Source organism: Bos taurus, chromosome 22 (genome assembly GCF_002263795.3).
Source record: "Bos taurus isolate L1 Dominette 01449 registration number 42190680 breed Hereford chromosome 22, ARS-UCD2.0, whole genome shotgun sequence".
NCBI classification, from domain to species: Eukaryota; Metazoa; Chordata; class Mammalia; order Artiodactyla; family Bovidae; genus Bos; species Bos taurus.
In genome coordinates, this window is record NC_037349.1 from 22770740 (window position 1) to 22792618 (window position 21879).

The 21879-nt window shown below is 37.2% G+C and overlaps 2 long non-coding RNA genes across 2 annotated transcripts in view; one reads left to right on the plus strand and one right to left on the minus strand.

Moving 5' to 3' along the window:
- LOC112443450 (uncharacterized) overlaps positions 1-21879 on the plus strand; it is a 308329-nt gene that overhangs the window by 32178 nt on the left and 254272 nt on the right. The gene's annotated exons all lie outside the window — the stretch shown is intronic.
- Positions 1651-21370, minus strand: LOC112443449 (uncharacterized). The gene is made up of 4 exons (XR_003031820.2): positions 20980-21370; positions 14290-14437; positions 2510-2630; positions 1651-1898 (listed from the first exon to the last, which is right to left on the minus strand). It is a non-coding gene; the product is annotated as an uncharacterized lncRNA (long non-coding RNA).

A 21879-nucleotide genomic window follows, 5' to 3' on the forward strand; every position in this document is an offset into this window, starting at 1 on the left:
CTAGATATGAGGCAAGTCAACAAAATCTCTTAAAAAAAATCTTACCGTGCATTTATTTCATAATGTTTAAAGAATAAAATGGGAAAATAAAGGTAGAGGTAGATGAAATAAATGTTTTCCCATAGAAATTAAGGTTTTATAAGAGAGCAATTCTCAGAACCCTACATTAGGCCAGCCTCAAACATGAATCACAGAAGTTTATCTTCTATCATGGAGTATAGAGATCTATGACACCCCAAACCCCAGTATTAGAATGTTCAGTTCAGTTCAGTCGCTCAGTCGTGTCCGACTCTTTGCGACCCCATGAATCCCAGCACGCCAGGCCTCCCTGTCCATCACCAACTCCCGGAGTTCACCCAGACTCACGTCCATCGAGTCAGTGATGCCATCCAAACATCTCATTCTCTGTCTCCTTCTCCTCCTGCCCCCAATCCCTCCCAGCATCAGAGTCTTTTCCAATGAGTCAGTTCTTCACATGAGGTGGCCAAAGTACTGGAGTTTCAGCTTCAGCATCATTCCTTCCAAAGAAATCCCAGGGCTGATCTCCTTCAGAATGGACTGGTTGGATGTCCTTGCAGTCCAAAGGACTCTCAAGAGTCTTCTCCAACACCACAGTTCAAAAACATCAAGTCTTCGGCGCTCAGCCTTCTTCACAGTCCAACTCTCACATCCATACATGACCATAGGAAAAACCATAGCCTTGACTAGACGGACCTTTGTTGGCAAAGTAATGTCTCTGCTTTTGAATATGCTATCTAGGTTGGTCATAACTTTCCTTCCAAGGAGTAAGCATCTTTTAATTTCATGGCTGCAGTCACCATCTGCAGTGATTTTGGAGCCCCCAAAAATAAAGTCTGACACTGTTTCCACTGTTTCCCCATCTATTTCCCATGAAGTAATGGGAATGGATGTTACTTTTTAAAGAAGCTTTCTCACTACCAGACATCCTCTTCAGAGTACTAACGTTATTCCTAGGAGAGATAATACTTTCCTAGGAGAGAGATACAAGATTTTCCTTGTCAAAATGGGTAAGTTAGGAATGCTGGCCATATAGGTGGAAAGACCTGAAAAGAGAAGAAAGGGGAACATTGGCAGACAATTCCCTTTTTGTAGCTTTGATGGCATTCAGGTATATTCTTAGGTCCCTTTCTTGAAGTCCACCAGCAAGGTTAAGTAGTAAGAATTAGTATGTAGTATCTTCTATTGGGCTTCCCTGGTAGCTTAGCTAGTAAAGAATCCACCTGCAATGCAGGAGACCCTGGTTTGATTCCTGCGATGGGATGTTCCCCTGGAGAAGGGGTAAATTACCCGCTCCAGTATTCTTGGACTTCCCTGGTGGCTGACATTCAGCTATATTCTTAGGACTGTTTCTTTAAGTCCGCCAGCAAGGTTAAGTAGTGTGAGTTAGTATGTAGTATCTCCTTTTAGAGTGGTTCTCAAACTGTAGCGTGCAGCAGAACCATGAGGAAGCCCTCTTAGTTATAAAGCTCCAGTCCAGAATTTTCAGTGAAGCAGGTTAGAGGTGAGACTCAAGAATCTGAGAATTTCCCAGTGATTCTGCTGCTCATGGTTCAGAGGAAAAGTTGGCAACTGACATGCATCTGGAGAAAAGCAGAAGGGTACACATTCCACTGAAAAAGATAAGGATTGTTGCTAATGTCACCTAAGCCCTCGGAATTTTTTATTGCATGAAGGTTAAATTGAAATCAAATGGGAAGGTTGTGTTTGAGAGAATATTAGCAATTTACAGAAAATGTTTATGCTTCCTAAGGAGGAGAGTGATGGTCCTCATTCTTTGTGCCCATTTCATTGACTAATAGCAAAAGGACTTTCTGTATTCCTGCTGGTATGTACTGTCAAAACATGGTCTTTGCTCATTTCACTATTCCAATTTCAATCTGTGGATGAAAAGATCAAGGTTAGTAATAAACTAATGGCCATCATATATTAAAGAATTCTCCACCTAGTAATACATCTTAGCTTGGCTAGTCAACTCTGTCTACTGTATAGCCTTAAATGAATGGAACATCAGAGTGGCTTCAAGAAGAGGTGAAACTCAAATTTTGAGATACTAATCTAGTGACTGATTCTCAGAGTTTGTGTGAATCAGAATTACCTACAGCAATAAGAATTATAGAGATGATTGAATTAGTATGGGGTCTGAATCTCTTACTTTTTACAGACTTCCTCAGATGAGTGTATAGAAAGAGTTGAGACCCTCTGGTTGGGAGCTATGCTTCTTAAACTATTATAATGAAGAACCAGATTTTTTTTTAAATTCAAACATCATAGACCAATACTTTTGTAAAATACAGTAAAATTAATGAGTAAAAATGAAATTTAAAAGCAAATGCAAAATATAGACACTAGGGAATAATAGATTGAGTTCCTACCTGAGAGTTCCTGCCACAGAAAACAATTATAAAATATAGAAGCATTGAGAAGTGAACAGAAGCAAACAGATCCTGGTGGCGAGTATGAGGTTGAAGGAGGGAAAGTAGGGAGTTACCTAAAGTGAGCCCTTCACTTTTGCAGCTTTCCCCTTGTGCTGGAGATAGTTGGATTTTCATAGTTCTTGTTGTGGGGGAGGTTACATGACTATTCAACTTCCAAAATTCATCAATCTACACCTAAAATTAATGTATATATTATTGTATGTAAATTATCGTTCAGTAAAACTGTTAAAATCCATACAATAAAATAGACTTTAAAAATGAAGCGTTATATTCCAAGGAAGTTACAAAATGATGAAGAAATTAGTTTTTCAGAAAACAAATATGTTTTTGTTATATTTATCTTCAAAATTTAAAATAGAATAAAATATCAACATAAGAAGATATCTCATCTAACATCCTGGTTTTCACAGTTGAGGTGACCAAACGTTGGAATCCTTATAAATTGATCAGTGTTGTGATGAGAAATAATGTAATATTTGGCTTAGTTCTGAGGATTTTTCAAAACTGATGAATATAGGTAAATAAAATATTCATAATTCATTGTTAGTATCAACTAAACTAGTAATAAAATATAATCCTCAATATTTTATTTTTATATTCAGGAAGCATACATTTACATATTCATAAACATCTCTAAATACTTGTTTTTCTCACTGAGGACTAATAACACACAAACCTACCCAGGTTTCTGGACCACATTGTGAGTAACACTGGTCTAGAGAACTGGAGTCAACCAGTTGGCCTAGACAGTAACCAAGGGTGAATTAATAACATCTGCTTTGGAGTACTGCAAGTAATTCACTGTAATTGGCCAGTATCCAGTGCTACAAAATTAAGGCTACCTAATAATTTTTGTGATGCATTCTGTTACTCAATTGAGTACATATTTGTCTCCATTAATAAACTGTAAATTGCTTGCAGGAGGCCATTACCTATTCAACTCTCTCACTTGAAGAATCTAGCACAGTCTTATAAATAGTAGCCACTCAGTATAATATTTGTAGAACTTAATGTTTGTTGAAAGAACACCAGCTGTGTTTTAGATGTTCACACCATCACTGATGAAACTGACTTACACTTAAAGCAAAGTGATATTTTCAACATGTCAAGAGTTTGATGGAGACAGACCAAAACAGAGTCATGGTTTTGACATTAATTATCAAAGAGAATAGCAAAGAAAGAAACCTTATTTGATAATACCTATGAACTGTGATGTAACAAGACAGTGACATGTAAAATTGAACACTGTGGGCTATTGCTAGAGTATATTTGACTCAGTATCATGGATAAGAAACCAAGACTGTGTCAAACAATAGCCTATAAAAGTAAGTTATGTAACTCTTTAACAGAGTAGTAAATTCTTGCCAGCAAACCAGATATTTTGCTGCTTGGAGCATGTCCATACATCAACTTGCTCTTTTATTCAGAAGATACACTTCAGAAATATACACCAAGAAAATCAATAAAGAATATAATTCAGATAGAGCTAAATCAAATGTGAAAATTGAAGGAACACTCAAGGTAAGTCTGGAAATTCACACTTTGGGAGCTGTCTTGTAACCAAGGATGTCCTTTACGTAATATGTAATGATAATATTGATTATGTTATTATATTTAAAGCAAGATTAGTAATCTCTGACAATATTATTTTATTGCTTAATACCATTTTATTTATTCTATTTGGCATAAGAAGGCAATTTTGAAGACCTTTGTGACTAAGATGGAATTGTCAATTGTGCAAGTGCCCTAAAACCAGCTGGCATGGGTTTCTGGAAAAATCAGACAGTCAGGGAAGAGAATGAGAGGTAGTCTGTCACAGGGAGGTGTGGTGATGCTGGAGAAGGAGAAGAGTCGTGTAAAGGCAAGCAAAGAAAACTGGAGTGACACTGGCAAAGGACATCAGAACACTAGCCCTGCCTTATTTAAAGACCCAGGGTTAGATGTATGTTTCATTCCTTCAATTCTTGCTTCATACCTTAGTTTTACCCCTGGGAAAATCTCATAATGCCTCCGTGTCTTAGCTATAAAATATACCTCTGCCTCTGTGTCTGTACTATACCTAGTATATATAAATATACTAATACATTTATATATTAGTATATATAAATATACTAATGCCTCTGTGTCTTATCTATAAAATATACCTTTTTAAGGTGAGAATTAAATAGCATTTAAAAGATTTTAAAGAACGATTTTAAGAATGTCTGACTCAGGATAACACCTACTGAGTGTTGACTTCTTGTATGGGTGGTGTTTACTTGTTTGCTTTAATTTCATTTTGTTGTGACTGGGCACATAGTATACACTAGGCATATTCATTCAACAAATAAAATGAATAATCATGTCCTTTAAATTTTTGGCAAGTTGTATAAAGCAAAGAACTGCTGGGAGAGAAGATGATTGGCATAAAGAACAGACTCCTCTCTCCAGGTATAAATGGAGGAAAACTATAGGGAAGAAATTGATGTCTAGATACTTAATTTAAAAATAACAGAGACTTTTGTGGGAGGGAAGAGGCATTGTTCAATAGAAGTGTTAACTAAGAACCAGAAAAAGTTAAGGCAACAGGCTGCCTTAAGAACCTTCTCATTTGGAAGCATTTGAGCAGTGCAGGGGCAAAATGGGTGGGATGTCTCATAGAAGGGGTTCTGGCATTGAATCAAAGATCCTATTCTCTTTCTTGGATCTTTGATAATCTTGGAGTCTGTGTTCTCCTTGTCCTTCATTTATCTGCTATCTTTTTAACTATACCTCTTTGAATTATTTTTTGTAGGTTTTCTAGTGAATATGCGTGTGTCTGTATGTATACTTGTACCATCAACTCAGATCTGTTATTGTACCACTTTATATGGAATGTAAGTGGTAGCCCTATTTACCCGTTTCTCCTCCTTCCTTTTCTCTATTTGCCATATGTATTTTTTTCATCTAGATATCATCACATTTTAAGCCCCAAACTACAATTTCATGATATTTTAATTAGAAAAGAAAAAGATAATCTGTATATTTACTCGTTTAACATTTAGGTGCTCTTAGTTCATTTTAAAGCTTCAAGGAGCACTTGTCTTCAGCCTAAAGAAGTTTATTTAGCACTTTTTGTGATGTACATTGTCTCATAACAGATCTCAATTTTCATTTAGTTAAAAATCTTTTTTGCTAAGTACAGAATTTTGAGTAGATAGTTTTTTTTCTTTTCCTTCTAGCACTTTAAAAATGTCATTCTACTATCTTCTGGACTTCATTTTTCAGATAAAAAGTCATTAGTGAGTGATAACTGTTGTTCTGCATGTAATGCTTTGTTTTCTCTGGGTGGTGTGAGGTTTTGAAGTGTTTAGATTCCAGCAATTGGATTAAGATGTGCCTCCATGTGGTTTTCGGAGAAGGCAATGGCACCCCACTCCAGTACTCTTGCCTGGAAAATCCCATGGGCAGGGGAGCCTGGTAGGCTGCAGTCCATGGGGTCGTGAAGAGTTGGACATGACTGAGTGACTTCACTTTCACTTTTCACTTGCATGCATTGGAGAAGGAAATGGCAACCCACTCCAGTGTTCTTGCCTGGAGAATCCCAGGGACGGGGCAGCCTGGTGGGCTGCCGCCTGTGGGGTCGCACAGAGTCGGACATGACTGAAGCGACTTAGCAGCAGCAGCAGCCATGTGGTTTTCTTTGCACGTATCCCTCTTAGTATTTGCAGTGCTTCTTAAACCTGTAAATTTATGTCTTCAGCCACATTTTAGACAAAATATTGCCTTTATTTTAAAGTATTTTTTGTATCCCCTTTATCTTCTTTTCTGAACTCCAAGTACCTTTATGTTAGACCATTTTATTTTGTCCCATAGCTTTCTGGGGCTGTGTTTATTTTTTTCAGCCCTTTGCCCCTGCTCTTTTCTTGTGATTAAATGCTCTCTCTATATGTTTATCTTTAAGGGCACCTATTCCTACTTCTCCCCAATCTACTATTTAACCTAATTGAATTAACTCTTTTTTTTTAAAATTTTATTTTATTTTTAAACTTTACATAATTGTATTAGTTTTGCCAAATATCAAAATGAATCCGCCACAGGTATACATGTGTTCCCCATCCTGAACCCTCCTCCCTCCCCCTCCCCATACCATCCCTCTGGGTCGTCCCAGTGCACTAGCCCCAAGTATCCAGTATTGTGCATCGAACCTGGACTGGCAACTCGTTTCATACATGATGTTTTACATGTTTCAATGCCATTCTCCCATATCTTCCCACCCTCTCCCTCTCCCACAGAGTCCATAAGACTGTTCTATACATCAGTATCTCTTTTGCTGTCTCGTGCACAGGGTTATTGTTACCATCTTTCTAAATTCCATATATATGTGTTAGTATACTGTATTGGTGTTTTTCTTTCTGGCTTACTTCACTCTGTATAATAGGTTCCAGTTTTATCCATCTCATTAGAACTGATTCAAATGTATTCTTTTTAATGGCTGAGTAATACTCCATTGTGTATATGTACCATTGCTTTCTTATCCATTCATCTGCTGATGGGCATCTAGGTTGCTTCCATGTCCTGGCTATTATAAACAGTGCTGCGATGAACATTGGGGTACATGTGTCTCTTTCCCTTCTGGTTTCCTCAGTGTGTATGCCCAGCAGTGGGATTGCTGGATCATAAGGCAGTTCTATTTCCAGTTTTGTAAGGAATCTCCACATTGTTCTCCATAGTGGCTGTACTAGTTTGCATTCCCACCAACAGTGTAAGAGGGTTCCCTTTTCTCCACACCCTCTCCAGCATTTATTATTTGTAGACTTTTGGATCGCAGCCATTCTGACTGGTGTGAAATGGTACCTCATAGTGGTTTTGATTTGCATTTCTCTGATGATGAGTGATGTTGAGCATCTTTTCATGTGTTTGTTACCCATCTGTATGTCTTCTTTGGAGAAATGTCTATTTAGTTCTTTGGCCCATTTTTTGATTGGGTCATTTATTTTTCTGGAATTGAGCTGTAGGAGTTGCTTGTATATTTTTTAGATTAGTTGTTTGTCAGTTGCTTCATTTGCTATTATTTTCTCCCATTCTGAAGGCTGTCTTTTCACCTTGCTAATAGTTTCCTTTGATGTGCAGAAGGTTTTAAGGTTAATTAGGTCCCATTTGTTTATTTTTGCTTTTATTTCCAATATTTTGGGAGGTGGGTCATAGAGGATCCTGCTGTGATGTATGTTGGAGAGTGTTTTGCCTATGTTCTCCTCTAGGAGTTTTATAGTTTCTGGTCTTACATTGAGATCTTTAATCCATTTTGAGTTTATTTTTGTGTATGGTGTTAGAAAGTGTTCTAGTTTCATTCTTTTACAAGTGGTTGACCAGATTTCCCAGCACCACTTGTTAAAGAGATTGTCTTTAATCCATTGTATATTCTTGCCTCCTTTGTCAAAGATAAGGTGTCCATATGTGCGTGGATTTATCTCTGGGCTTTCTATTTTGTTCCATTGATCTATATTTCTGTCTTTGTGCCAGTACCATACTGTCTTGATAACTGTGGCTTTGTAGTAGAGCCTGAAGTCAGGTAGATTGATTCCTCCAGTTCCATTCTTCTTTCTCAAGTTCGCTTTGGCTATTCAAGGATTTTTTGTATTTCCATATAAAATCAACACACAGAAATCCCTTGCATTCCTATACACTAATAATGAGAAAACAGAAAGAGAAATTAAGGAAACAATTCCATTCACCATTGCAACGGAAAGAATAAAATACTTAGGAATATATCTACCTAAAGAAATGAAAGACCTATATATAGAAAACTATAAAACACTGGTGAAAGAAATCAAAGAGGACACTAATAGATGGAGAAATATACCATGTTCATGGATTGGAAGAATCAATATAGTGAAAATGAGTATACTACCCAAAGCAATTTATAGATTCAATGCAATCCCTATCAAGCTACCAACAGTATTCTTCACAAAGCTAGAACAAATAATTTCACAATTTATATGGAAATACAAAAAACCTCGAATAGCCAAAGCGATCTTGAGAAAGAAGAATGGAACTGGAGGAATCAACCTACCTGACTTAACTCTTTATTTTAATGGATTCAAAATTCATTTTATTCTTTTGTATACTTGCTATTTCTCTGCTGAGATTGCTTATTCGTTTATTTACTAAGTGCATATTTTCCTTTATTTCCTTATGTAACCTTTAGCATAGTTACATTAGCTATCTCTTTATTTTTCACTGGAGAGTAATTGCTCTACAGTGTTGTATTGATTTCTGTCTAAAATGACGTGAATTTGCCATCAGTATACATATATTCCTTCCCTCTTGAGCCTCTCTTCCAACCCCGCCACCTGTCCCACCCCTCTAGGTCATCACAGAGCCCTAGTCTGAGCTCCCTGTATTATACAGCAACTTCCAACTAGCTATCTGTTTTACATATGGTAAAACATTGCTCATTTTAAATCATAAAAACCTATTTGCCCATATTTTTAAATTTTATTCATATGAAAGTATATAAAAGTAGAAATACAAAGTAGATTTTATTTACTATGTTGCTTGATTTATACCTTTTAAATATTTATATGATATATGGCTTTCCTTTTTTCTGAGGCCTTGAATAAAGGGATTATAGAAAATAAGGTTGAAGGCATTAGCCAAATTATAGATGAATGAAATTTTAGGTCATTCCAGATTCAAATATTATTTTAAGACTGTATTGACTTATGCAAATATTGGAGCTGTTTTGTACCCATATTTTGTAAAGAATGATCTTGTAGGAAGTGTGAATGAAAGATCTGAGAAAAATAGGATTAGAGAAGGAACGAGGGCAAGACACAGTGTGAAATAGTAAAGGATCTGAGTAGTGACAATGTAAATGTGAATTTTAGAAAGAAGAACAAGAAAATGCATTTAAGGAAGAACTTATGTATGTTCCTGAGAAATATGTTATGAAACTTCGACAGTCTGGGCTGGAGATATCATTAAATAAGAAAGTAGATTTTATCAAATTGCTACCATGTTGTAAAGGCATCAGTTCAGTTGCTCAGTCATGTCTGATTCTTTGCGACCCCGTGGACTGCAGCACATCAGGCTTCCCTGTCCATCACCAACTCCTGGGGCCTGTTCAGACTCATGTCCATTGAGTCAGTGATGCCATCAAACCCTCTTCTCTTCTGTCGTCCCTTCTCCTCCCACCTTTAATATTTCACAGCATCAGGGTCTTTACCAGTGAGTTGGTTATTTGCAACAGGTGACCAAAGTATTTGGAGTTTCAGCTTGAGCATCAGTCTTTCCAATGAATATTCAGGACTGATTTCCTTTAGGATGGATTGGTTGGATCTCCTTACAGTCCAAGGGACTCTCAAGAGTCTTCTCAAATGCCACAGTTCAACAGCATCAATTCTTCGGTGCTCAGCTTTCTCTATAGTCCAACTCTCACACCCATACGTGACTACTGGAAAAACCATAGCTTTGGCTAGACAGACATTTCTTGGCAAAGTAATGTCTCTGCTTTTTAATATGCTGTCTAGGTTGGTCATAACTTTCCTTCCAAGGAGCAAGCGTTTTTTTAATTTCATGGCTGCAGTCACCATCTGCAGTGATTTTGGAGTCCAAGAAAGTAAAATCTCTCAGTTTCCACATCTGTTTGCCATCATGTGATGGGACCAGATGCCATGATCTTAGTTTTCTGAATGTTGAGTTTTAAGCCAACTTTTTCACTCTCCTCTTTCACTTACATCAGTAGGCTCTTTAGGTCTTTGCTTTCTGCCATAGGGTGGTGTCATCTGCATATCTGAGGTTATTGATATCTCTCCCGGCAATCTTGATTCCAGCTTGTGCTTCCTCCAGGCCAGCGTTTCTTGTGATATACTTTCCATATAAGTTAAATAAGCAGAGTGAGTATATACAGCCTTGATTCCTTTTCCTATTTGGAACCAGTCTGTTGTTCCATGTCCAGTTATAACTGTTGCTTCCTGACCTGCATACAGGTTTCTTAAGAGGCAGGTCAGGTGGTCTGGTATTCCCATCTCTTTCAGAATTTTCCACAGTTTATTGTGATCCACACAGTCAAAGGCTTTGGCATAGTCAATAAAGCAGAAATAGATGTTGTTCTGGAACTCTCTTGCTTTTTTGATGATCCAGCAGATGTTGGCAATTTGATCTCTGGTTCCTCTTTTCTAAAACCAGCTTGAACATCTGGAAGTTCATGGTTCATGTATTGCTGAAGCCTGGCTTGGAGAATTTTAAGCATTACTTTAGCAATACTTGGAGAATTTTAAGCATTACTTTAGCAATACTTGGAGAATTTTAAGCATTAATTTTAAGCATAGCGTGTGAGATCATATGGTGGTTCTATTTGTAATTTTTTGAAGAACATCCTTAGTGTTTTCTATAATGGCTGTACAATTTGCATTTCTACCAAGAGTGCACAAATATTCCATTTTCTCCACATCCTTACCAACACTTGTGATTTCTTATCTTTTTGATCAAATCATTCTAACAGGTGAAAGTGAAAGTGAACATGGCTCAGTCGTGTCCCACTCTTTGCAACCCCATGGTCTATAGAGTCCATGAGTGGGTGGCCTTTCCCTTCTCCAGGGAATCTCTCCAACCCAGGGATTAAACCCGGGTCTCCTGCATTGCAGGCAGATTCTTTACCATCTGAACCACAAGGGAAGCCCTCTAATGGATGAAGTGATATCTATTTTTTTTTTTTTTTGCATTTTCATAATGATTGGTGACTTTTAGCACATTTTTAGGTATCTGTCAGGTATTTGAATATTTTATTTGGAAAAATAGCTGTTCAGGTCCTTTGCTCATTTTTTAAATTGGATTATTTGTGTGTGCGTGTGTGCTTGCTTGCACTTGAGTTGCTTCTTTTCCCAGTATGTTTTGGATATTAAACCTGGAGAAGTTAGGTTGTTTGCAGACACTTTCCCATTCTGTAGGGAAAATTTTTTTCCCATTCTGCCTTTTCATCTTGTTGACTATTTGTTTTACTGTGCAGAGGCTTTTTAGTTTGAGATATTTTCCATTTTTGTTTCTGTTATTTGCACTTTTGGTTTTGGTTATTTTTAAATGGTTTCCTGCTGATTGGATATTTCAAGCTCAGCCTACATTAATTTCCTTTTCTCTTGATTATGTGCCATGTTTTCTTGTTTCTGTGTATATCTAAATTTTGGATTTTATATTTGATTTTTTCCATGATGGAGAAGCTCTGTGTTCTATTATATTCTGATGAATATTGAAAACAAAATTAGCAGTCAACTTGACTAAACCCCTATCTCTTTTGTAATTTTAGTAGCTGGAATCTCTGTGCAGCTCTTTTGGCTTAGTTGGGCTCCTTGGAGTCTGATCTGTTCATGGTGGAGACTTGGGCAGAGTTTATGCCTGGAATATGAAATTTTCCCTCTCTGACTGTATTTCCTTAGTAGCATTCTCACTGACTTGTGGCATCTCTAACTTTATCCTTTGGGTCTTCTTGACAGTAAAACTGCAGGCTTATATCTGAGTTGTAGTACCTCACATGGTGTTGACTAGGGTCTGTCCTCTGATAGGAAAAATATGTTAATACAAACAGAATCCTTCGTGTGTCGTTACCTTTTTGCAAGTTTATATTCCTTCCTGTTCCTCCTCCCCCTACCCCACCCTCCTTCTCCAACAGTTGGTCTAGGCTTTGCTGTTCTCCAGTGCCTTCAGGTAGTTTTACTCAGAGTTTATAGCTTTTCTCTGTAGTCTAATAGAAACTACACCACTGTAACTGGAGGCAAAATTATCTCAATATACTTGAAAAGATGAGGATAACATTGCTTTATAGTATTGGTTTTCATTAATCCACAAATCTGTGATTGAAGGAAGATTTCCCTCTTTATATTGTCATGGGGGTTACTCAGAATAGAAGAAATATGGATCCATAATCCAGACTGATCAACGTTAAAATGAGAGAGCAAAGCATATGTAATGATACTGCATCTGACACTAATTCTGCCACTTTCCAAATCTGTGATTTGCTTTCATGGTATTGACTATATTTTTACATAAGATAATTACAGCCAAAGTATTATAATGAAAGTGATACATAATGTGGCACTACCATAAACTTCAGCAACCAAGAACAATATGAAATAGTTTAGCATCGACTATTCTGCTTTTATTAAGAAAATTCGTCTTCTGTTATGATTTTTTTTTTTTAGCTTAAAATGGCATCCTAAGAAAATAAATCAAGCTCAAAAGTACTCATTGGTTTCCTTAGGAACATAATGATAGTATAGAAATTTACCTAAATAAGTGTAGGGACTCAGAAAATAATTTTTATAATTACCTGATTAATTCAGAAATTCTTACCATTAGAACATAGCAGGACAGCTCCCAAGCTACATTTAATTTAGAGGTGGCCATTTTGTGGAAAACTGAATCAGCCTCTGTCTGTCACGTGTTTACAATGATGCTAGCTGAGATTTGGAAATAGTGCAAGAATGGAAAAATCTTATGTTACAAATGTCTCCTGGATCTAACTCAGGGACGAGAGATGGGTTTAGCAGTCATCATATCTTTCCTTGATTTTTAAAAAATACCTTAAAGTATAAACCTATAACAAAGTCCATGACAAATGCTTTTCTTCTATAGTCTATTTGACTCCATAAATTTATTTTGGAATGAGGTAGAAAATAGGGGGAAAAAATACATGTTTGTGCTCTAAAGTAAATGGTGATAAGTGGTCCCACTGCACTAACAAAATAAATGAGACTGTGACAGTAGGGGAATTCGAGCTCTTCCTTTTATCTTAAACAAATGCCATTTGAGAGAAAGCAAAAGGGTTTGCTTTTTTCCCTTGTTTTTCTTCTTCTCAGTATAATTTGCTGTGTTCTTAGGACTGATTATTTCAAAATTGCACAAATAGATTTGTAATAAGAATGTCATTACAAAAAACAATCATTGCAATCTGGACAGTCTTTGGCCTCTAGGTTGTCTCCATTCTGACTAGATTAATGACTTCGTATTGATTTTTTTGGTGTGTGTTGCTGTATTTAAAACATGATAATCTGCTGTTACATTGATCATCTTTTTTCATTAAAAATGTGAAATTACTTTCCAGACAAGTTATAAACATAGATGTTTTCAGTATCTTCATGTAAATGCTAAAATCTTAAAGACTGTACTAAATGAGATTTAGAATTTCCTACAAGGACACATTTATTGTTGCTTTTTTTTTTGTTTGTAAAGCCGCCAAACTAAATGCTTTTATCCCCTCTTTTGGGGTAATCCATCTTCATGATAGCTACGCCTTAGAAAAAGATACTGAAAATCAAATGAACAGGCTTTTCTTGGGGAGCAGTCACCAACTTATGCAATGAAAATATTCAATTAAATGATACACTTAACCATTTCATGTTTAGTTAAATGATAGTGAAACATCCAGAAGCAAGCCATAAGCAGTCTGTCATTTGGTTAGAGGTATACACTCGAATTACATTTGTTCAGTCCTGGTTTCATCACTAACTGAATGGCAGTAGGCAACTCCCCCAACCTCCCTGGACTTTAGCTATTTACCTGTGAAATGGGATTAATATTAATACTACCCACCACACAATGCCATTGGGGGGTTAAATACATTAATATATGTAGAGAGCATAAAACATGATGATGATTTATAAATGTTGGTTCTGATTATTAGAGGCAAGTCCAGAAGACAGCTGTGGAAAAACACTGTTCTCTTAAGGGTCAGTTTTCTTTACAAGGATTAAGCATGGGACCTGCTACACAGTCAATTACTTCTAAACATGAGCCAGAACTAACTATAAGTCAGAATGCATCAGTTTCGAATGCATCAGTTTCACTTGGGTCATTAAAAGAAAAAATCACACGAGTTTACCTGTATTATCTTGGCTGGATTTCTTTTGTTTACTTTCCATATCACTGTGATTCTCCTTAGTTTTGACTGTGAGATTCAAGATACAGGTGCTTCAGGGAAAACTTTAACCTTTTCTTTGTCTTTTTCTCTTTAATCCATTCCGTATGTCCTGGAAAATAAAGGACAGTAACCTTAGGTAACTCAGATAGCTCAGTGGTATGAAAGACTGATTTTAAAAATTGTCCTATGGGACTCAAGGCACAGTATTGTACTTTGAAAAAAGTCTGTTCTTTTAAAGAACAAATTGATCAACAGATAAAAGACAAAAGTGATAAAAAGGAATTTTGAAGTTCTACCTGAAAGGATCTGCAATTGTTTAATGTTTAACTTAGAGGGGAAAAAAAAAACAAACAACTCTGTGCCAGGTAAAGTTAGGACTTGAGAAGAAAGAAACCAAGAAGCTATATTGATGCACAAAGACTTTTCCTAAATTGGCTGGATTTCTCTAGAGCCACTTCATTACTTGGCATCCCACATGGCTTATGTATTCAGTGTAGACTGTGTGATTTCACACTTATTGATGTATTCATTTGTTCTCAAGAATATGGAGAGAGAGCTCATCACAGAGGAAAAACTGTGAGTGACCTGTGAAATCCAAGGAGTTTTAGCTCTGCTTCTGATTCTCAAACTTGTTAGTTCAGTTGTTCAGTCCTCGTCTCTTATCTACAATGAGAAAAAAAAATACCTCTCTCTCCCAGATGAGAGGTCTCGATGAAATAGTGAGTGAATAGACGTGTCTCATACAGAGTAGACACTCAACAATTGGATATCAGTGTTCGATCCCATTATCCCAAACTTTTCCCATAAACTGCATCCGGTAAATATTTGAGGCTTTCTGGGCCAAATGGTCTTTGTTATAACTTATCACTATTGTTACAGCATAAAAGCAGCCTTTAGGTTCTATATAAAAAAGTTGGTTGCATCCCAGTAAAACTTTATGGATTTTGAACTTTGCATTTTGTGTCATTTTCACGAGTCATAGAATATTAGTCTTCTTTTGACTTTTTTCAAATATTGAAAATTTAAAAGTCATTCTTCAACAGACAGTATAAAAACAAGTGGCAGAAAGTAGTTTGCTGGCTGCATTACTCAGAAAATTACAGACTACAAAATGAAATTCAGAATTGTAATAGTGGCATATTTTTGTGACACTGAAAATTAAAAGATGCATTTGGGGAAATAATGAGAAATAAGACTGGGTGAGAGAGATCTATAGGCTGAGGTGAGATTTTGAGTAAACATAGAAAACAGAAAACTGTTTAAAGCTTTGAGCAGAGCCCTTTCTGTATGGTGTCTGGGGAAAACAGATCTGGCACATGGCAAGTGAAGAGACCTCTGCAAAGTGAGCCAGCTCGATGGTGCCTGTTAACTGGGCCTTGAGGTGGTGAGCAGCAGGGACGGAGAAGTAGATCATTTTCCAAGCTATCTGTTTTGCCTTTATTTTTCTCCAGAAAGTAGTGTAGAGCAAGTACTCAATTACTGCCTTTTCTTTTTTTTTTTTATGTCAATAAATTTTGTTTTGTTTTGTTTTTTTTCTTTTTTAAATTTTATTTTATTTTTAAACTTTACAATATTGTATTAGTTTTGCCAAATATCAAAATGAATCCGCCATAGGTATACCCGCGTTCCCCATCCTGAACCCACCTCCCTCCTCCCTCCCCTCCCCTCCCTCTGGGTCGTCCCAGTGCACCAGTCCCAAGCATCCAGTACCGTGCATCGAACCTGGACTGGCGACTCGTTTCAAACATGATATTATATATGTTTCAATGCTATTCTCCCAAATCTCCCCACCCTCTCCCTCTCCCACAGAGTCCATAAGACTGTTCTATACATCAGTATCTCTTTTGCTGTCTCGTGCACAGGGTTATTGTTACCATCTTTCTAAATTCCATATATATGTGTTAGTATACTGTATTGGTGTTTTTCTTTCTGGCTTACTTCACTCTGTATAATAGGTTCCAGTTTTATCCATCTCATTAGAACTGATTCAAATGTATTCTTTTTAATGGCTGAGTAATACTCCATTGTGTATATGTACCATTGCTTTCTTATCCATTCATCTGCTGATGGGCATCTAGGTTGCTTCCATGTCCTGGCTATTATAAACAGTGCTGTGATGAACATTGGGGTACATGTGTCTCTTTCCCTTCTCACTCACTGTCTGTTTGACAGTCCATCTGGGTAGATGGTAAGCACAGTGTTGGCTGCAGCTGAAGCCCCCTTTGAATTCAAAGTATTTGTTCATTTCTTCATTGAGTTCGTCTAACATGTTCGGCATCTTACTAAGTCCCAAGATGCAAAAATATATAAAGTGTGCATCCTGTACAAGTCTCACAGGATGGTTAAGAGATCAGTATCTCAGCAGGCTCACCTTCAAGCTGTATAAACAAGGGCAAGTACACCTCTGTAGCTCACGTTGCCCTTCTGTTATAAAGCCATCTGATATAGTAGCTGCTCTTGAGACTTGGGCAAGGTGTTGGACAGGGAGGTAGTGAAGGGGATCAGAAGGCCTGAAGCTGCCTAGAAAGTGAGGGCAGCCTTGCCAGCAGACACCCGGGCACCCTTCAAGGGGGAGGAGTGACAGATAAACAGGAGGACTGCCCATGGAGGGTGCTCTCCATGAGGGAACAAGCCTCAGCTGTCAGATTTATTATTTAAACGATTAAAGGTAATTTGCACATTTACATAATATACAAATAAAATGTAGTTAGGGTTCTGCATTTTATTGACTAAATTATGTAGAACTGATCTCTTTAAAAGTTCAAAGTCTGAATTACTTAAGTTTTAAAGATAAAGCTGTGCCTCATAAATTTTTATTTCCACTAGGCTTCCAACAAGTCTATTACAACATTGGCTAAGTGTCCACGGATAATAGACTGCTTGCTAGTGAAATAATGTGTGATAAGATAGCATCTTTTAAAATAGCATCCTACTTATCTCTGTTTCTACAAAGATATTGGTAATTCTACCAAAATACTGATGAAACAGATTTTCATCTCAGATTTTTTTTTTACCTCTATTAGATAACACATTCAAATTTGCTAAATATTGGCACCTCTATATCTGAGTTTCTCTCAAACATTGAGGGCAGATGTCTTAATCACACATGGTAGTGCTCAAATCTGGCCATAAATTATGTTCTACAAGCTCATGAGACACTGTGTCCTTTTTCTGTCATTCTTCAAATTAGTGACATAGTGGGAACAGTGTACTATAGACTCAGACATGCCTGTGTTCAAATCCAGGCTGTTTTTCAATAAGCTGAGAGCTTGAGCAAGTCTTTTAAACAACTTGTCATGTTCATCTTGTCCAAGATTGGAGTAGCCCAACTGTGCCTAGTGTGCAAGACTATTGTGATGATTCAAGACAGTGTGTGTGAAATGCCTACGGGGCACAGTTTCTAGTACAGAGCAGATTTTCTCGAAATGGTGAGCATTCTTGTCATTGTCATCCTCATTATCGTCATTCACTATTACAAATAGTAATTTCTCTGAGTCATTACAAGTTCATGTTGGCCACTGACCACCTGGTTGAGAATCATAATTTACAGATTCCTTGGTACACACGCTGCTCAAACATTTTCTCAGTCTCTGAGCATCCTGTCCCATGCTACATGGGAGTGAAAGAGGGGATGAGCAAAGGAAATCTTTCTTGTTTCCAGCTGCCGGATTAAAGTTTTCTATAAAAATGTTCAGGTTATAACTAAGTACCTATAAATATTCCCCTATTATGGATGAAGGGATTCAAGGGAGAGATGAGAACCAACTTGATAATGATTATTTTAATCTTCTAGTCTTCCAAATTAGACCCTCCAGTAGAGCATTTTGTCACTTGAAAATAAGGACCACTGCCCTAGACAAAAACTTGACAGAAATTCCTGAAATAGTTTCTCAGTACATTTCTGTCATCTTACTCCTCCCTTTACCAATCCATCCCACACACACCTGCCAGAACAATCTTCCATAAATACTCTTTTCTTTGTATCTCATCCTTGTTCTGTAATCTACAATGCCTCCCTGTTGTTTTTCTGTATAGTAATTCAGAATTCCAGTGTCACCATCAGCCTTTCCTATTCCTTCTTTTCCTACTTTATATCCAATTATTCCTTCATAAAACAAATCAGTTCTAAATAAGCCAATTAATTTGGCCAGGAAACTTCCTGAATCCACCCTTCTCTACATCTTCATAACTGTCCTAACATTCACTTCACCTGTTCCCAGAATCAAATTACTTGTTACTTTCTACAAAATACGAGCCAGAACTTGGGCCCAAGTAGTCATTTTTTAGTTCCTGCCTCTTTCTCTCTGTTTTTCACAACTGGACCCTCTGATATTTCCCTGGTAGGTCCTCACTGGAATATGGATTAATTAATTAATCCTTCCCCTGGAGCATTGGTATGGGAATTTCAAGGTGACAAATCTTTGCATCTTGATCACTTTCAGCTTCGTACCCAGAGTATCTACTACCACCATCCATTTTCAGAGGACTTTTGTCAACGTTCATTGGGAAGAAGCAGGGGCAAATTGATAAAGGTAAAGAATTTCTGATTGCCAACCCTAAGCCACCTTCAGGACCAGAATCACAGTTTCAAGGATGAAGCTAGTTAGCTCCTTAGAGTCCTGCTTACATAAGAATCCATTAGGGCCACAGTAAGTTCCAGGAAGCTATCTAAGGCACTTGACTCAACCTTCCACTGTGTACCATGTTGGTTCTGCTGACTGAACTAAGCATGCCTTGCTTCTCCTCCTTATCTCCTCTCATACACACATCCTAAGAATGGAGCCCTGCCATGAATTCTAGATCTGCATTGGGATTCCAAGACACATAGCTAGTGCTTGCTCATGCCTGTCCCCATTGCTAGATCAGATCCCTTGGCCTTCACTTGCTGAATGCAGTAGTGGTAGATTCTGTCTTTTTGTCCTGTACTAATTGACAAAAAAATAACTTTTTTCACTGTTATAAGCACTCTTTTCCCCAAAGTGTTTAATCTTTGAGAAATCAAACACAAAGTAATTCAGAGATGACATTGAAAATAAAAGTTCTGACAGTTGGTTTGGAGTGGATATCCTAATTTGGTTTTCGTATAATGATCTCGTAAATTGTTCACTTTCATTGAAAATGTACATCACATCAGCAAAATGTCTGGGAAATATAGAGCCCTGAGAATCGATTCATCGCCAAAGATCTTCTACTTTATGAAATTTTGAAAGCACATCTGCCGTTGAATTCTTAGTTTCTTCCTGAGAAGCAGATCTCCATTGCCCCTTTGATGTGCTTTACTTGCTTTCTCAGAAGATGAGAGGGAAATATTAATTCAGTCAGCAAATACTTACTGAGTACCTACTATGTGTAATTTAATTTACTCCATTAGGGAAAACTCTCTTTAGGTCTAAACTAGAAGATTGCCAGTTATTTAATAGTATTTTATGTTTTTATATCCAAATTATGTTTTAACTAATCACAGCCTTGGAATCCAGTAGTCCCTACAGACAAATTAGTTTACTTCTTTCCCAAGTGGATCAAGGAGTCCTGATTTTCCATCCATCCCTACTGGCTCCCTGTTGCCTTAAGGCTAATAAGTAACAAAGATTTCTTTATTCATTAGTTTATCCCAAACCAATTCATGTTTCCAAATCGCAGAACCATAGACTTGAAAACCTGGAAGGTGCATGAAACTATCCCTGAAATTGATATCCAGTGAAGAATAGTGATTTGGCCAAGGACAATCAAGCCTGCTAAACCCTTACCTTTATGTTCCTTTGTCAAACATCAGATTCCTGTTTTCTGAATGTAACTTAATTTATTTATTTTTCTTTTTTTTAAAAATTTTATTTTTTAACTACAATATTGTATTGGTTTTGCCATATATCAAAATGAGTCCACCACAGGCATACCTGTGTTCTCCATCCTGAACCCTCCTCCCTTCTCCCTCCCCATACCATCCCTCTGGGTCGTCCCAGTGCACCAGCCCCGAGCATCCAGTATCGTGCATCGAACCTGGACTGGTGACTCGTTTCATATATGATATTATACGTATTTCAATGCCATTCTCCCAAATCACCCCACCCTCTCCCTCTCCCTCTCCCACAGAGTCCAAAAGACTGTTCTATACATCTGTGTCTCTTTTGCTGTCTCGCATACAGGGTTATCATTACCATCTTTCTAAATTCCATATATATGCGTTAGTATACTGTATTGGTGTTTTTCTTTCTGGCTTACTTCACTCTGTATAATAGAATACTTATTTTTAGAAGACATGATAGAAATTGTCAAGGTATTTCAAGTATAATTTTTTAAATGTAGCTAGAAAGAGAGTGAGTTTATTCATTAAAATATTATATATAATAATGCATGACACCATGTATCTTTTTTCAAGCATTGTGCGATTCAGGAAAATCTTTGTGGCTAGTGATAAGTGACTGTCCAAGGAAACATGCTTCAGTCACACACTTACGGGTTGCTTCCTTTGTGCCAGGCAACGTTCCGGGGACTGAACAGTGTCTCCTGGTAATTAAAACTGTTCTTGGCTTTTGAGTCAGGGAGAACTGGTTACAAATCCCAATTTTCTGGTTGTTTGATTCTCAGCAGTTTACTCAACCTTTGTAAGTTTCCAACACCTCAACTGAATGGTGAAGATAATAATACACTTACCTCCTAGTTGTGGAGATTCACGCATGCAGAGTGCTTAGAATCTTTCCTGAGATTTCATGAACATTCACATCGTAGCTTTAAAAAAATATATGCATACCAAAAGGAAGTACTCAAGTTTCTGTGGAAAACTTTTTGCCACTTTCAGATTGGCTCCAGTTTGTATCAGGGCTGGCACATTCTCTTTTGCAGCACTGCATGCACGTGTTGCTAGTCAAAACTTGTGCTGGGTTCCTTTGCAAGTATTCTCAGGTTGCTATATGGTTGCCAGTGCAACCAGACAGCAAGCGTCATAAAGGCCAGTATTACATTTCTTGTTTGCTTCTTTCTTACTTTACCCCTCCTTCCCTCCCTCTCTTCCTTCTTCTTTTTTTCCCATTTGGTGCTTAATAAATGCTTATTGCTTGTCCAACTGGCCATTTAGAGTAAAATAATTCCTGAACACTGCTCAGCCTTTCCACAGAAAGCTAGGTGACGTAGATATAACAGAACTCAAGAAACAGTAGGAACCACTTGAATTAGTTCCACAGTTGAAGGAAAAGGCATTCCTGAAGGAAAATCCTTTTAAAATCACATGTTTAATCTCACACAAGCCAATTTAAGTTCCCTTAAGCCATGTTTATCTGTGTACTGATTGCTTTCCATCTGAGAATTTAATGTGCAGTCAAAAAGTGAACAGGATGTCAGTTCCTCTGCATTTCTTTGGCATAATGAATGCTGTCATGTTTGCAGGGAAAAAATGTTGGTAAACTATGAGATTTTAATTGTGATTAGGTAGTTTCTCAGAAAAAATTATGGCATGGGGAAGAATACAGATGTTTCCTTCATACACTTCACTCTTTAATCACAATGACAAACTCAGTAGAAAGCTGCCTGTATTTATTAGCCCTTTAATAATGTATG